Below are 16,441 nucleotides of genomic sequence, written 5' to 3'. Positions count from 1 at the left end.
CAGAAGAAAAAGAGAAGACACAAATTACCAACATCAGGAACCAGAGGGGTGACAGCACTACAGATTTTACAGCTATAAAAAGATAATAAGGGCGGGCCGGCCCCGTGGCTTGGCGGTTGGGTGCACACGCTCCGCTGCTGGCGGCCCGGGTTTGGATCCCGGGCGCGCACCTACACACCGCTTTTCCCCGGCCATGCTGAGGCCGCGTCCCACATACAGCAACTAGAAGGATGTGCAGCTATGAGATACAACTATCTACTGGGGCTTTGGGGCAAAAAAAGGAGGAGGATTGGCAATGGATGTTAGCTCAGGGCTGGTCTTCCTCAGCAAAAAAAAAAGAGGTGGATTAGCATGGATGTTAGCTCAGGGCTGATCTTCCTCACAAAGAAAAAAAAAGATAATAAGGGACTATTGTGAACAATAAAATGCCAATAAAAACAACACAGATGAAATAAACAAATCTCTTGAAAGGAAACAAACTACCAAATTCACTCAAGAAGTAACAGATAACCCAAATAGCCCTATATTTATTAAAGAAATTGAATTTCTAGTTAAAAACTTTCTCATAAAGAAAACTCCAGGCCCAGACGTATTCACTAGGGAATTCTACCAAACATCTATTTATTTTTGTGTGTGTGAGGAAGATCAGCCCTGAACTAACATCCATGCCAATCCTCCTCTTTTTGCTGAGGAAGACTGGCCCTGAGCTAACATCCATGCCCATCTTCCTCCACTTTATGTGGGACGCCACCACAGCATGGCCTAACAAGCGGTACGTCGGTGCGCGCCAGGGATCCAAACCCAGGCCGCCAGCAGTGGAGCATGCACACTTAACTGCTAAGCCACAGGGCCGGCCCTCTACCAAACATTTAAAGAGGAAATAAAACATTCTGCACAAACTCTTCCAGAAAATTGAAGAGAACAGAATACTTCCCAACTCATTCTATGAAACCAGCATTACTCTGATACCAAAACCAGACAAAGACATTACAAAAAAAAAAAAAGAAAGAAAACTACATACCAATATATCTCATGAAAATAAATGTAAAAATTCTAAGCAAACTCTTAGGAAGTTGAATCCAAAAATCTAGAAAAAGGATAATACATCATGACCAAGGAGGATTTATCCCATGAATACAAAGTTGGTTTAACACTCAAAAATCAATGAAACTCACCATATTAACAAACTAAGAAAGAAAAAAACATGATCATCTCAAGAGATACAGAAAAAGCACTAGACAAAATGCAACATTCATTCCCAATTTAAAAAAAAAAAAAAAAACTCCAAGTAAACAGGAGTAGAAGGGAACCTCCTCAACCTGAGAAAAAGCACCTATGAAACATCTACAGCTATTTTACTTCATGGTGTAAGACTGAACACTTTCCCCCTAAAATCAGGAATAAGACAAGGAAATTCACTCTCACCACCTCTATTCATTATCGTACTACGAGTTCTTAGTGTAATAATGCAAGAAAAAGAAATAAAAAGCATTCAGATTGGGAAGAAAGTACTAAAACTCTTTATTTGTAGACACCATTGATGGAATGGAATGGTCCAATGAAATCTATAAAAAAGCTACCAGAATAAGTGAGTATAGCAAGATCTCAGAATATCAGATCAGTATACAAAAATCAATTGTATTTCTATATATTAGCAATGAACAACTGGAAACTGAAATTTTTTTAATACTATTTACAGTAACAAAAATATATGAAATACTCAGGGGTAAATCTGGCCAAAAGAGATGAAAGATCTATACACTGAAAACTACCAAATATGCTGAGATAAATTTATGATCTAAATAAACTGAGAGAAATACCATGTCCATGAGTTGGAAGACTCAATATTGTTAGGAAGTCAATTCTCCCCAAATTTATCTATAGATTCAACACAATCCACATCAAAATTCCAGCAGGCTTTTTTCATAGAAAATGACAAGTTGACTATAAAATTCATATAGAAATGCAAAGGGCCTAGAACTGGTAATTATTGGAGCTACATGATGACTACATCACCACTGGTTTTTTATTATATTATTCTCTCTACTTAGTGTATGTTTGAAATTTTCAATAGTGAAGAAGTGTTTTGTTTTGTTTTAATAAAGACTGAGATGCTTTCAGGCACATGCATAAACACAAATTCTCCTTCCTTTAAAATTTTCAGGGGCTGGCCCCGTCGCTTAGCGGTCAAGTGCGCACGCTCCGCTGCTGGCAGCCCGGGTTCGGATCCCGGGCGCGCACTGACGCACCGCTTCTCTGGCCATGCTGGGACGGCATCCCACATACAGAAGGATGTGCAACTATGACATACAACTATCTACTGGGGCTTTCAGGGAAAAATAAATAAATAAATAAAATTATAAATTATAAAATTTTCATCATATCACAAAAATGGTTTCCTTCTTCATACTACCTTCAGTCTATCCCCCAGCCTGGTTTCCCAGGCCCTCTAACCCGTCCTCTCCACTTCCTGTTTCTTTATGACAGGGGTCAGCAAACAGTCCATGGGCCGAATCCAGCCCGTCAGTTGGTTTTATATAGTTCACAAACTAGGAATAGTTTTTGCATTTTTAAATAGTTGGGAAAAAAAATCAAAAGGATATTTCATGACATCAAAAACTTAAAATTCAAATTTCAATGTCCACAAAGAAAATTCTACTGTGGGGCCAGCCCCGTGGTTTAGCGGTTAAGTACGTGTGCTCCGCTACTGGCAGCCCAGGTTCGGATTCCGGGCGCACACTGACACATGGCTTGTCTGGCCATGCTGAGGCAGCGTCCCACATACAGCAACTCAAAGGATGTGCAACTATGACATACAACTATCTACTGGGGCTTTGGAGGAAAAGGGGAAAAAAAGGAAGAAGCCTGGCAATAAATGTTAGCTCAGGGCCCGTCTTCCTCAGCAAAAAGAGGAGGATTGGCATGGATGTTAGCTCAGGGCTGATCTTCCTCACAAAAAAAAAAAAAATTTTACTGAAACACAATTACAATCATTCATTTAGTATTTCTTTTTTTTTTTTTTTTTTAAGATTTTATTTATTTATTTTTTCCCCCCCAAAGCCCCAGTAGATAGTTGTGTGTCATAGCTGCACATCCCTCTAGTTGCTGTATGTGGGACGCGGCCTCAGCATGGCCAGAGAAGCAGCGCGTCGGTGCGAGCCCGGGATCCGAACCCGGGTCGCCAGCAGTGGAGCGCACTCACTTAACCACCAAGCCACGGGGCCAGCCCTCATTTAGTATTTCTGTGGCTACTTTTGCACTACAATGACAGAGTTGATTAGTTGCAACAGAGATCATAAGGCTTGCAAAGTCTAAAATATTTACTATCTGGCCCTTTACAGAAAAAATGTGTCAACCTCTACTCAACGATATCCCTTCCCCTCCCTCGATAACTAAATTCCTCACTTCAGGAAGGCTCATTACTGCCTCTCCTTTGTTCAAGCCCCAGCTACTCCTAAAAACCCAAATTCCCTTTTTCCCCTTTTCCACATCCTAACCATTATCAGCAGCTTATGTAGAAGCAGGTAAGTAAAACATTACTTGTTACATAGAGATTGAGGCCTTGGACATGCTGTCCCTCTGTGTACAAGGGGTAGCTGATGACCCCCTATTCATTTCCAACCTTTCAAAGCAGGTTGGCAGGCTCGCAGCTAGGAAGGGGAGAGCACATAACGCAGGGCACTGAGAAAATTGCTCAACTAACCCATCTGAGTAATGTGTCAGTGTCCCTGCCTGGAATGTTCTCATTATCATATGTTACCAGTACAGGTGAAAGTCAGAAGAATGTCTCTCCAGATACCAACTCAAGATAGCACAATTCCAAAAAGAAATTAGAAAGAAAAAGCTGATGAGGGGCAGAAGGGAAAGAGAAGAAATCCTGTCATTCCAACAACCTAGAGACTCTCACGAACTGCAGTTAATGGAAAGTGTGGAGACACCAGCAAGTAAAGGGGCAGTCACCCCTTCACTGGGCGTTTGTCAAAGCCGCCTACAAAGGAGAGGCACGGCAGAGCTTCAGCTGGAACACCTCGGCCCATCGGGTGTCCTGACTTCCTCAAGCCGGTACACTAAATAAGGTGTCAAACCCGCTGGGCCTAAAACCCAGGGATCACTACCATCCTTGCATGCCATTTGGAAACAAATAAGAAATCCAGAACGTATCTCTGTGACTAAAGTCCCAGATAAGAAACGCTGACCTTTCCAAGACGTGATGTTTTCATGCCCAATTTTTTTTTAGCTTTACTGAGATATAATTGACAGATAAAACTGTAAGATATTTAAAGGGTACATCATGGTGATTGATATACATATACATTGTGAAAGAATTCTCACCATCTAGTTAATTCACATATCCATCACCTCACACGTTGATCTTTTTTTTCTGGTGAGAATCATCTCCAATTTAAAGGGGCAACTGAGGGGCCAGCCCCATGGCGTAGTGGTTAAGTGCGCACGCTCCACTGTAGGCAGCCCAGGTTCAGATCCCGGGCGCACAACAATGCACCGCTTGTCAGGCCATGCTGTGGCGGCGTCCCATATCAAGCAGAGGAAGATGAGCACGGATGTTAGCCCAGGGCTGGTCTTCCTCAGCAAAAACAGAAGGAATGGCATGGATGTTAGCTCAGGGCTGATCTCCCTCACAAAAAATAAAGGGACAACTGAGAGGAGGCAGATTTTGGAAGGGTGCAGGTGCTGTCAAAGGTCAGGATTTGATCTAATCATCCACAAGTTCCCAGGAAGAGGAAAACTGTGAAAGACAAACTCTGGAAGACATGCTTCCACGAAGCAATGCAGGAGTTTTGGCTGAGCATAAGCTTACTGTGTCCCCACAGCACGGGAGGGCTGCTCCAAGAGTATTAGTACAGTCCTGGGCTGAAATTAATCATTTCATTGACACTGTCTGCATCCAGGAAGACAGGGGTCCCAGTTAGACTCTGGGGTCCTCAGAGGACTTGTAGGGTACTGTGTGCAGTTCTAGAACAAGACTGTAAGGAGCGAGTCTAGTAACCAGCCTGTTTCCAGTCCAGAGGGCTCTGGAAACAACTCAAAGAAGAGAGACGTTCGACTCAGTAAGTAAAAACAGCTGTTTTCAAATGTGAAAAGATCCAGAAGGCAAGACTAGGACTAGTGAGTGAAAGTTATCAAGAGGCAGATTCTAGGCCAGCTAATAACCAGAGACACCGCTACACCAATGAGCTGCCTTACAAGTGGTTGGGTCCTCCTCACTGACCAAAAGCATTCCCATGGGGCTGGGAGGACTGCTGCATCATTAGACATCAGCTGAAACATGAAGATCTTGCACTCACCTTAGTCAGCTGGATACTGAGATATTCACAATGGTTCATCTCGAAAGGCTCCAGACAACAGTAATATAACTTCAATTATTTTAAAAAGCATTATATTGTACTTATGAGGGGAGAATTCTCCTAGCTTACTTTCTCACTTGCCTGTTTCCTGAGGTAACCTGTCTTTCATTTCAGCTACCCCCATCACCTGAATCTCCCAAGCTCACTTCTGACACAGAGTGGCACAGAGACTTGATCGCCAAAGAAATATCTAAACTCCAGGCTTCTAACAATTAATTTTTTTTTTAAAAGCATGTAGACAAAAGACAAAGAAACCAGCAACTGCTATGCAAAAATTCATCAGCTGTTTGAGAGATAACATGTCTTTTTCTTCTTGACCTCACTACTCTCTGAAACTTTACTTTCAAAGATGTTCAATGACTAAGAATTCTCATGATCCTTTCTCACAAGTCACTCCCTGCTGTCTGTACAGAACTTGCAACTGCTGACCACCCACTTGCAGTAAGTATATAGTTCCTTTGGCCAGGCAAATGCAGCACCTGTGTAGTTTTTCCTATACAATATTTTGCACAACCACATGCAACTAGAAATGAAATAGGATAAGAACCCTGGCTGGTTATCTCTGAGGATAACAAACCTTGGGTGAGAAAGCAAATACTGCGTTAGCCTTTCAGCAGAGTATCTCATATAATAAATCCTCGCCTTAGCCTATCATCACAGTATACACTCTTCAATTTTTATTTCCAGTTTTAAAAAAAATCCCTATAGGAATAATATTGGAAAAAATTATAAATTCCAAATTCATACTTTACTGTCACTTTATTTAAAATAATATGGAAGGAATGAGGATACATTTCAAATGTGAGAAAAATGAACCAAACAAAATTTTCATTAAATATTATCAAGAGACCATCCCATATTTAAAACTTGCCTCTGAGTGGCTTAAGGGAGAAGAGGCAGAAATTAGGAAAGAGAAGAGAGGAGGCCCAGCCAAGACTCAGGCAAGAAAGGGTGTAGAGGGAGGAGTGAAGGATGGAAGTGGACTTTGGTAAGACAGGGCAGGCATCAAGTTTAATCCCCCACTCATCGTCCTACGACACCCTCACAGCCTTTACTCCTGGGTGGGAACTTGAAAGGGCAGCCCATTCAATTCTTGCACAGTTTTTCACATATGGAACCAGATGTCAGAGTACCTGCCAAAGCAACACAAAATAAATCCGTCCCTCTTTCCATGTGAAAGCTCTTTAAATATTTCAAATACAAGAGAAACAATGCCCTACCTAAGTCTTCTATTTTCCATGCTAAATAGCACTGGAGTTCCTTCAATCATATGACAAACGTATTCTAGCTGAAAGGCAGTATATCACAATGAAAAGGACTTTTAGTCAGAAACCTGGGCTCAAATCCAAGCTTGGCCACTGGTTAACTCTGTATTCTTAACCTCGTTTCCTCATTTATAAAATTAAGGAAAACAATAGTTGTGCTGATTACCTCAAGATGTGTTGTGAGAGGACCACATTTAATGAAAGGCTTTTTCAGCTTCAACTATGCTACTATAGATGCTTGTTAGATTCCACAGTACTTTTAACACAAAATTCATAAAACTTATGAATTAAATTAGTTTTATAAACAAAGTTTTGGAACCCAACCCAACTAAGCACACATGTGGTAGGGGACGGAGAGTCAGAAGCAAAGGCAGGAGAGGAGATGATTAAGAATCCCAGCACAGCTAGATAGTATCCTGGTTGACTTTTACATTCTATACTAGACCTTCAGAAATACTACTTTATAATTTTATTTATTTATTTATTTTTCCCCCAAAGCCCCAGTAGATAGTTGTACGTCATAGCTGCACATCCTTCTTTTTTTTTTTTTTTTTAAAGATTTTATTTATTTATTTTTTCCCCCCAAAGCCCCAGTAGACAGTTGTGTGTCATAGCTGCACATCCTTCTAGTTGCTGTATGTGGGACGCGGCCTCAGCATGGCCGGAGAAGCAGCGCGTCGGTGCGCGCCCGGGATCCGAACCCGGGTCGCCAGCAGCGGAGCGCGCTCACTTAACCACCAAGCCACGGGGCCGGCCCCTGCACATCCTTCTAGTTGCTGTATGTGGGATGCGGCCTCAGCATGGCCAGAGAAGCGGTGCATCGGTGCGCGCCCGGGATCCGAACTGGGGCCGCCAGCAGCAAAGCGCGCGCACTTAACCACTAAGCCATGGGGCCAGCCCGATTATGCATAAATTATTTGCATTCTGTCATGATTGAGTTGGGTCTGGCTGAGCAAACTTTTGACCTGGATGAATAATAGGAAGGTTGAGTAAATGTGTGTCTAAAGTGTGCATTTCTAATTTCATTTCAGGGCCGGCCCCGTGGCTTAGTGGTTAAGTGCGTGCGCTCTGCTGCCGGCGGCCCGGGTTCGGATCCCGGGTGCGCACCGAGGCACCACTCCTCCAGCCATGCTGAGGCCGCGTCCCACATACAGCAACTAGAAGGATGTGCAGCTATGACAGACAACTATGTACTGGGGCTTTGGGGAAAAATAAATAAATAAAATCTTAATTTCATTTCAAAGTCAAATGTAAGAAAAAAACAAAATCAGAACAGAAACGTTTATTTTTTTTATAATTTTATTTATTTATTTTTTTTTTCCCCCAAAAACCCAGTAGATAGTTGTATGTCATAGCTGCACATCCTTCTAGTTGCTGTATATGGGACGCGTCCTCAGCATGGCCGGAGAAGCAGTGCATCAGTGCGCGCCTGGGATCCGAACCCCAAGCCGCCAGCAGCAGAGCGCGCGCACTTAACCGCTAAGCCACAGGGCCGGCCCAGAAACGTTTATTTTAACTGCATTACTTCTAGGGCTAACAGAGAGGGGTTCGCTGAGGCCCAACCAGGCTGCATAGCAATACAAATCTGCCCTTGTGGGAGGACATCATTTTTCCCTCCAGGCCTAACCACTCCAGATGACCCAGATTACCTTCCCTAAGCATCCACATGAATAATTTAAAGTAGGCTTTACTGTAGGGACAATCTCAATAATTCATTGGGCAATATAATAAATACATAAAAGTTCGGGAACAAAACAAGACTCTTGAATGGGCCTGGAATTTCTGCCACGTCCCCCAAAGTACTCTTGGCTGCATCCATCAGAAACTTCCAACACATACACCTTACCTGGCTTTTGGTGAAGGGTGTCCATTACTTATCCCCAGAGTAAGAGGATTTGGATACAATTTATAAATGTGCAGGTGGCCGGCCCCAGGGCTTAGCAGTTAAGTGCGCAGGCTCTGCTACTGGCGGCCCGGGGTTCAGATCCCGAGTTGGCACCGACGCACCACTTGCCCAGCCACGCTGAGGCGGCGACCCACGTACAGCAACTAGAAGGATGTGCAACTATGACATACAACTATCTACTGGAGCTTTGGGGAGAGAAAGGGGAAAAAAAAAAACAGGAGGAGGATTGGCAATAGATGTTAGCTCATGGCCAGTCTTCCTCAGCAACAAGAGGAGGATTGGCATGGATGTTAGCTCAGGGCTGATCTTCCTCACAAAAAATAATAATAATAGGGCTAGCCCCGTGGCTTAGCGGTTAAGTGTGCACACTCCGCTGCTGGTGGCCCGGGTTCGGATCCCAGGCGCGCGCCGACGCACCACTTCTCCGGCCATGCTGAGGCCACGTCCCACATACAGCAACTAGAAGCATGTGCAACTATGACACACAACTATCTACTGGGGCTTTGGGGGAAAAAATAAACAAATAAAAAAAAATTATAAAAAAATAATAATAACAAAAATAATATAAATGTGCAAACTTTGCTACCAAGGACTTATATACACTTATCTTTCAGGCTCATCAGTTTATCTCTCAGAAAAACTTCATATCCCTATTAAACCGTTGTGGTTCTTTTTCAATTTTTTATGAAAATGTTTCCACTTTCACCTGCAAGGTGATTTTTAAATTTTTTTTTTTTTGCAAGGTGATTAATACTAACACTGACTTAGAGTTAACTTGTAACAACATTTAGGGTAATCTAGCCTTTGCTACTTCATATACAGTAGCAGAGCACTACTCAGAAAAGTACTCAGATGGGCACTTAGGTTGCTTCCAAGTCTTGGCTACTGTGAATAACGCTGCAATGAACACAGGGGTGCATGTACCTTTACAAATTGGTGTTTTCAAGTTCTTTGGATAAATACCCCAACAGTGGAATAGCTGGATCATATGGTAGTTCTATCCTTGATTTTTTGAGGAATCTCCATACTGTTTTCCATAGTGGCTGCACCAGTTTGCACTCCCACCAGCAGTGTATGAGAGTTCCCTTCTCTCCACATCCTCTCCAACACATGTTGTTAATAGGGACAAAGATTGGATTGGTGGTTACCAGAGGGGAAGGGGGGAGGGAGGAGGGTGAAAGGGATAATTCGGTACATGTGTGTGGTGATGGGTTGTAATTAGTATTTGGGTGGTGAACATGATGTAATCTATGCAGAAATGGAAGTATAATGATGTACACCTGAAATTTTTACAATGTTATAAACCAATGTTACTGCAATAAACAAAAAATTAAAAAAAAAAAAGAGAAAAAGAAAAGAAAAGTACTCAGAAAGCTGTCACAGACCCAAACTGCACTGGTAAAACTCCATACTATATTACTTCTTTACTTTCTGCAGGGGTTTTGTTTGCTTTGTTCAATGCTATTGCCCCAGGGCCTAGAACAGTGCTTAGTACACAGCAGCCACTTAATAAATACCCGCTGAATTGAATGAATAAATGGTACTTTTATATAGTACTTCATACTGTGGAATACTACTGTGAAGCCACTAATCACAATGAGTCAGAGTGATACCAGCTGATTTAATCTAATTTCCAGAAGTATTAAGTGAAGAAAACAAGAAGCAGAATTGTCAAAAATATCCCATTTTTTAAAAAGTATACCCAGAAAACCCACACATTGATGAGGAAGTGGAAAATTTGGAACCCTCATACACTGCTGGTGGGAATGTAAAATGGTGCAGCTTTGGAAAACAGTTCGGTGGTTCCTCAAAAAGTTTAATTTTTTGTCATAGTTAAATGACATAGCTATGACTCAGTGATCCCACTCCTAGGTATACAACTAAGAGAAATGAAAACATTTGTCCACACACAAAAACTTGTACATGAATGTTCACAGCAACATAATAGGCCACTGGAGCTGGCAAAAGCTGTTATTTAAAAAAACTATACACGTTTGAAAATTAATATATGATGTATTCTTGTATGCAAATGAATACATAAATGATGAAGAATGGTATGAAAGGTTGACAATTCTGGTGATGGAGAATGGAGGGGAGAGGGAGACAACGGTTGAGGCAAGAAGGAGATGAACAAAAAAATACTAAAAAAAAAACCCCTAAGGCTGGAGGCCTTGAGTGGGGGACTAAGCAAGGCTGAGTAAGTGCGAATGAGGTGAGCGTAAAAAATAAAAATAAGGGAACTAGGACTGAAAAATCCACCAGGTAATTCCTAAAGGGGGAGAGAAAACAAATCTGAGTAACTGTAATGATTCAATGGAGTTTGCAGAAAATGCAGACTGCCAGAAAGGGAGAAGAACAAGAACATGGGACAGAAGATTTAAGACTGGCCCAAACCCACCAAAGTTTAAAAAAAAAAAAAAGTACGCAAGAAGAAAATTCACTAGCTCCTGCTCAAGAATTCTTGGGCCTCGTGGGGTAGAACCAAACCATGACAAGGGGACTCTTCCAGGAAAAGAAGGAAGTGCTACTCAGAACACTGTGTCTCCTAAGTAGGAGAAAAGGGGCATCTCTTGGGAGAAAGTGTGTCCAATTGTGACTGTTCTGGAAAAACACAGCCCCGATGGACTGCCTCAGGAACTCCCAACAGAAGAGGTACCACCAGAAAATGGCTGAGTTGGGATTTTTCCCAAAAACATGAGCAGGGAGAGTGGAATTAAGGAACAACTTTAATTTTTAACAGGTATTTCTTGACAAACCTTAACACCGCTGCCAGTTTCTTTGTACGCCTCCTTCCTAAGTTAACCAGGGTCTTTTGTTTTTTGTTTATGTAAGCTCAGTTCTTTTGAAAAGAAGTATAATATGAGGCTTTTTTTTTCCTTAAGAGACAAAGTCTCTTCCGCCTTTAACTTTTCTGTTTTCCCTAGGCTATATGCAAAATAAACAAACTTGCAATTTAATATCTTAATCTCTCAAACCTTTATTGTCCAAACACATCAAATTAAAAAAAAAAAAACCTCAAGGTGGAAGGTATACAAGGGGAAAAGGGGAAGCAATATGCACCAAATGCATATTCCTTCCAGAGGTAGGAACAAAGACAACGCCCACCTGGTTTCTGGATGATAAAATATACATTCGAGTTTTCTCCTTCAAGAAATAAGATTTAGGGCCGGCCCCGTGGCTTAGCGGTTAAGTGCTCTCGCTCTGCTGCTGGAGGCCCGGGTTCGGATCCCTGGCGCGCACCAAGGAACCGCTTCTCCGGCCATGCTCAGGCCGTGTCCCACATACAGCAACTACAAGGATGTGCAGCTATGACATACAACTATCTACTGGGGCTTTGGGGAGGAAATAAATAAATAAGTAAAATTAAAAAAAAAAAAAAGAAATACGATTTAAATGAGACACTAAGATACAATTAAACGGACTTTGCAAGTTGGTGTGCACAACTAAGAGGTGTCTCATGGCTGGTGAGGTCAAGTGCACCCAGAGTAAAAAGCTCCTAGAGGGCAGGGACTAAGTGACCCACTTCCTCAGTGGCACTGACACGTAGCACATAACGCACCTCGCAGATGCAACAACTTCCCATCGAGCCACACGCTCTGCTGTGCACTGCAGTGTCACCGGCTAGTGGAGGGAGCAGACAAAAACACAGTGCCAAACCCTAAATGGACAGGGTGCTGGACAAGGCCGCAGGAGACAGGATAACTCGGAGCTGAGTTTTGAAGGTGATAATTGGATGAAGTGAGAGAAGAACGTTCCAGCAGAGGGAGACAAGGAGACTGGAAAGAGTTCAAGGAACCAAGAGTCGTTCAGTAAAGCTCAATGAAGTACCCAGAAAGACGTGGGGGAAGGATGAGAATGGAGGCCAGAGCCCAGAGATGCAAATGTCCTTGACACCAAACTAGGGACTGGTAGACTGGATTATGAAGACAGTGGGAGCCATTGAAGGATTTTAAATTAGGGGTCTGGGGGGAAAGGGTAACCGTGAACAGATTAACATTTTGGAAAGACAGAGGCAGGAGCAAACCTGTGGATTTAACCAAAAAATAAAGAAAAGAACTACAACAAAGATGTGGGAAAAGGTCAGGAAAAACATTGTTAATAGATCTGCACTCTCTTCTCTCTCTCGTGGACACATTTTCTTTATGGGGTTACCAAATTATCTCTTGAAAATAGAGAACTCAGAAGTAAGCTGAGAGCCGTTAGTCCTCTGAATGTTGAAATGAGTATTATGAAGAATTAGAGATTGCATTATTAATTTAACTCAAGACACTTTCAAATGTATGTTTGATACATTTTGATATATTGTAGCTTTGTGAGTACAAAAAAAAAAAAAAAAAGATTTACAGAAACTCTAAATCTTACCCGCTATTAACAGCAGACCAGGACAAATTTTAAAGACTTCATTTACTTTAGAACAGACCATAGCCACTTCTCCCCCTCAGCATATCTGAAATAAAATCTGTGAGCCTAATTTCTTGATAGTTACGTTGTTTCACAGCAAAAGACTCAAGCCACAATACTAAAAGATGTCTGAGCTGACAGAGAACCCCCATGGGGATTCTTTACCGCCACAGACAGTCTATTCAGTATTAACTATTCCAACCACCAGGAGGAATTTCCCTGCCTAGGCTTATTTTGTTGTCACAAACACATACAAAAAAAACCCTGACATTTTATATCCAGTAGGAAAAGATGATCAGAATAGGAACATCTTTAATACCAAGCAAATTTAACAGAGCTTTCTCAATTGCCTATGGATTTTGACACATGACCACACAGTATCGTACTTACTATTAAAAAAAATCATCTATATTTTAATCTTCTTAGAAGCAAAAGTCCCAGGAACTTTTTCCTAAACTTCCTAACAACAGCAAAACAATAGGTCTAGGCTCTCTTTATTTCTAAAAATATCTTATTGTGATAAGATAACCAACCTTGTATTTGCCATTTACAATCACCAAATACCACCATTTACCATCATCGTGAAATATCACCATTTACTAACAACAGAACAAGAAAACAACAATTTTTTTTAGAAAGTGCAGTCCTTTAATTGAATAAATTTAGTTTTATGAAAAACTCCCCACACTGCCCTTGTTTTTCTCAGTACACTAAGGCCCACTCAACACTCGATTTCAAGGGCCTGACCAAGAGTCTCCAAGATTCATTTTCACCAACTTTATGATGCCCCCTCTCCCCATCTTTGAGGTGGGACCACAAACAGTATCATGGAGCTGGTGCAAATACTCAGTTCAATCCCTGGCGGAAGAGGACTCTGTAGGCAAGGATCCATTAAATGTTAAAACTGGCAACTCAAGCTCCTTTTTCCATCTCCTCATTCCACCCCCACACTTTACAGATGGGAAAATGAGGGTCCAGAAAGGAAAACTGACTTGCCCAAAGCCATAAAGCCAGGAGAATTTCTCTAGCCTACTGACACCGTGTCACTGTTCCTCTACTGAGCTGGAGAGTTGCGTAATACTATGTACAAGTTAGCCATGTGATTAAATATGTATATGATTATACCACAAGTCTGAGGCATTACGAAAAGTCAACTCTGATAGTAATTTTGAACCAAAGCAACACTATCACCTGAGTCATCTGAAATACAAGATGTACTGTGTCAAGGCAGTTATAAAGAGAACCTCTGCTCCAGAGAAATCCCATCTCAACATCACACACTGCAGATACACACCCTGAAAGTTCAAGTTTAAAATATAAATTTTGATGAAAACCTCACCTGAACCACAATTGCTATAATTACTTTCCACCCACTATGATACTGTACTTAACAATCAGCTATTTGGCCTGTTACCAAGGCGCAGTGATAAAGCTTTTCCAGGGCACAATATTCACTTTCTTACTGAAAATCAATGTCAAGAAAATTCCTACATACCTAGAGTACACACAGGCCATTTAAGAAGCATTCTCCAGCTATCTGAAGTCGTTCAGTCTTTAAAGACTCTGCTTGCTGGAGACTAAATCAAAGGGGGAAAGGAGACATTTTTAAAGAGAAAAAAATTATCGGATTAGCTATTTCTTTATAGAAAAGATTTTACCCAGATCAACACCCTACCTCTCCTTACACCATATGCCCCTCTGTATTGCTGTCGCTATTTTATAACCTACAAGTATTATGCTGACATCTACTGATATCGACCAAGCTCACGGCTCTGATTTCAACTCAAGATGCATCCTCCTGGGTGACTGCAAACGCTTTTGGGCTCTGCAACATTCTCAGTTTCTTAAATCTGTTGTAAACTCTGGAAACACTATCAGTGCTTTGAGATGCTCTTTTTACAACACAAACATTTTTCCTTGTAATCAATATAAGGCGACGAATTTATGGGAATTTTTCCTGGGCCCTCCCGTACTTGCCGGCAAATTATCAAGGGCATCAACAAATCAAGGTTCTTTGCATTTGAATGAGCACTGGAATTTTTACTTGGTCTTGTAAATAGGCTGAAACTACCTGGAAACCGATTTCTTTTCATTTCCAGGGGAGCTGCCCAAGAACGAACTATGATGTCTTAAACATAACCCCTTAAGCCATACAATTACCAGACTGTGGGAAATGAAAAATTTCCTCAACAAAACACCAGATCATTCATATCCAACCTGATGCAATTCACCAGGTCTCAAGAGAAAAAAGACATTCCGCCTGCTTCGGGCTGACCGCGGAGCGGGGCGGGGATGGGGGCGCGGCCCCTGCAGAGACAGAGCGCACAGAGGGCCCGGGGTCCGCCGCCCGCGGCCCTGCTCCCCGCGCCGCGTCCTTGGGGCCCCGGAGCAGCGCTGTCCCCGCCGGGGGCAGGGGACCAGGGGACCTGGGACCAGGGCTACGGGGCGGCGGCCCGGCCTCTCCTGGGGCGCAGGGAAAGCAGAGAGCGAGGGTCGCACCCGGCTCCTCAGCTCAAACCGGGCCGGGGAACGGGGTGCCTGGAACCAGCAGGGCCCCAACACCAGGCAGGGGTAGCCGGCTGGCCGAGGGATCGGCGGTCGGCCCGGGAGCCCGGGAGAGGGATGGCGCAGGCGCGGGATGGGCTGGGGGCCCGGGAGGGGGACGGCGCAGGCGCGGGCCTGCCGGGGTCCGCGGGGCCGCCTGGGCCTGGCCTCGCCGGCGGCACTGAGGAGATGGACGAGCCCGCCGGCGCACGCTGAGGGGGCCAAGCCCTGGCTCTTACCGCGCGGCGCCGCCTCGCTCGCTCGCTAGCTCCGGGTTGGGGCCGGGCGGCCAGCTCGCCCGGTGGCGCGGCCCGAATCCGTTGAGTCCGGCCTCAGGGAAACAGCCAACCCCGCATCGCCGTTCTCCCGGCCCGCCCTGCCTCCCTCGCGGCCCCCGCCCCCTACCCGCCCCCTGCCCGCCCCGCACGGCCGCCGCTGCCTGCGCAGGCGCCGTACAGACCCCGCCCACATCTCGCCGCCGCGCAGGCGCCTACCGCCCCGCCTTCTCCGCTCGCGTCCCTCCCGTCTCTGGGTCGCGCAGGCGCCCTACCAACGGGCCCGTGACCCAAAAAAAAAAAAAAAAAAAAAAAAAAAAAAGGCCCAGGCAGCCAGTGCGCACGCGTGAGGCTTCGCGCTGCTCTTCTGGCGATGGATGCTGTTGGTTGAGGCTGGGTCGTGCCTGTAGAGGTCCGTAGTCCCAAAGGTTTTCCTGAGCCCAGAGGTGTGCTATTCAGGCGGCATGTATTTACAGTGTGCCAAGGACGGTGGTGAGCTAGACAGTGGTGAGAAAAACACACAAGCCCTGCCGTCGTCGCGCTCCCAGTGCGGCAGAAAACACAGGCAGTAAACAAGTGAGCCACCAAAAAAATGAGGCCAGGTATCCTCTATCAAGTTAAGGAAGTTTTATCAGGTCGCAGTTATCTTACGGGTTTTTTCCTTTGATAGTTCGAACTACCTTC

At 43.8% G+C, this 16,441-nt stretch overlaps 1 protein-coding gene across 3 annotated transcripts in view; it reads right to left on the bottom strand.

Moving 5' to 3' along the window:
• The window catches only part of SPECC1L (sperm antigen with calponin homology and coiled-coil domains 1 like), a 157,367-nt gene extending 141,519 nt beyond the window's left edge, over positions 1–15,848 (bottom strand). The window contains exons 1-2 of one of the 3 annotated variants that reach the window (XM_087423844.1): positions 15,722–15,828; positions 14,434–14,515 (exon numbers count right to left, since the gene is read on the bottom strand). The gene's annotated coding sequence lies outside the window, so the exon portion shown is untranslated. Of the gene's footprint in view, positions 1–14,433; positions 14,516–15,721 lie in introns of all 3 variants that reach the window. The other 2 variants (XM_087423843.1, XM_014797330.2) reach the window with 2 other exon arrangements.
• Between the last annotated feature and the right edge of the window lie 593 nt (positions 15,849–16,441).

This window comes from Ceratotherium simum, chromosome 35, assembly GCF_057802395.1.
Source record: "Ceratotherium simum simum isolate JZ-2026a chromosome 35, ASM5780239v1, whole genome shotgun sequence".
In the NCBI taxonomy this organism is placed as follows: Eukaryota; Metazoa; Chordata; class Mammalia; order Perissodactyla; family Rhinocerotidae; genus Ceratotherium; species Ceratotherium simum.
Note: the sequence above shows the minus strand (reverse complement) of the source record. Positions and strands in the feature narration are given on the sequence as shown.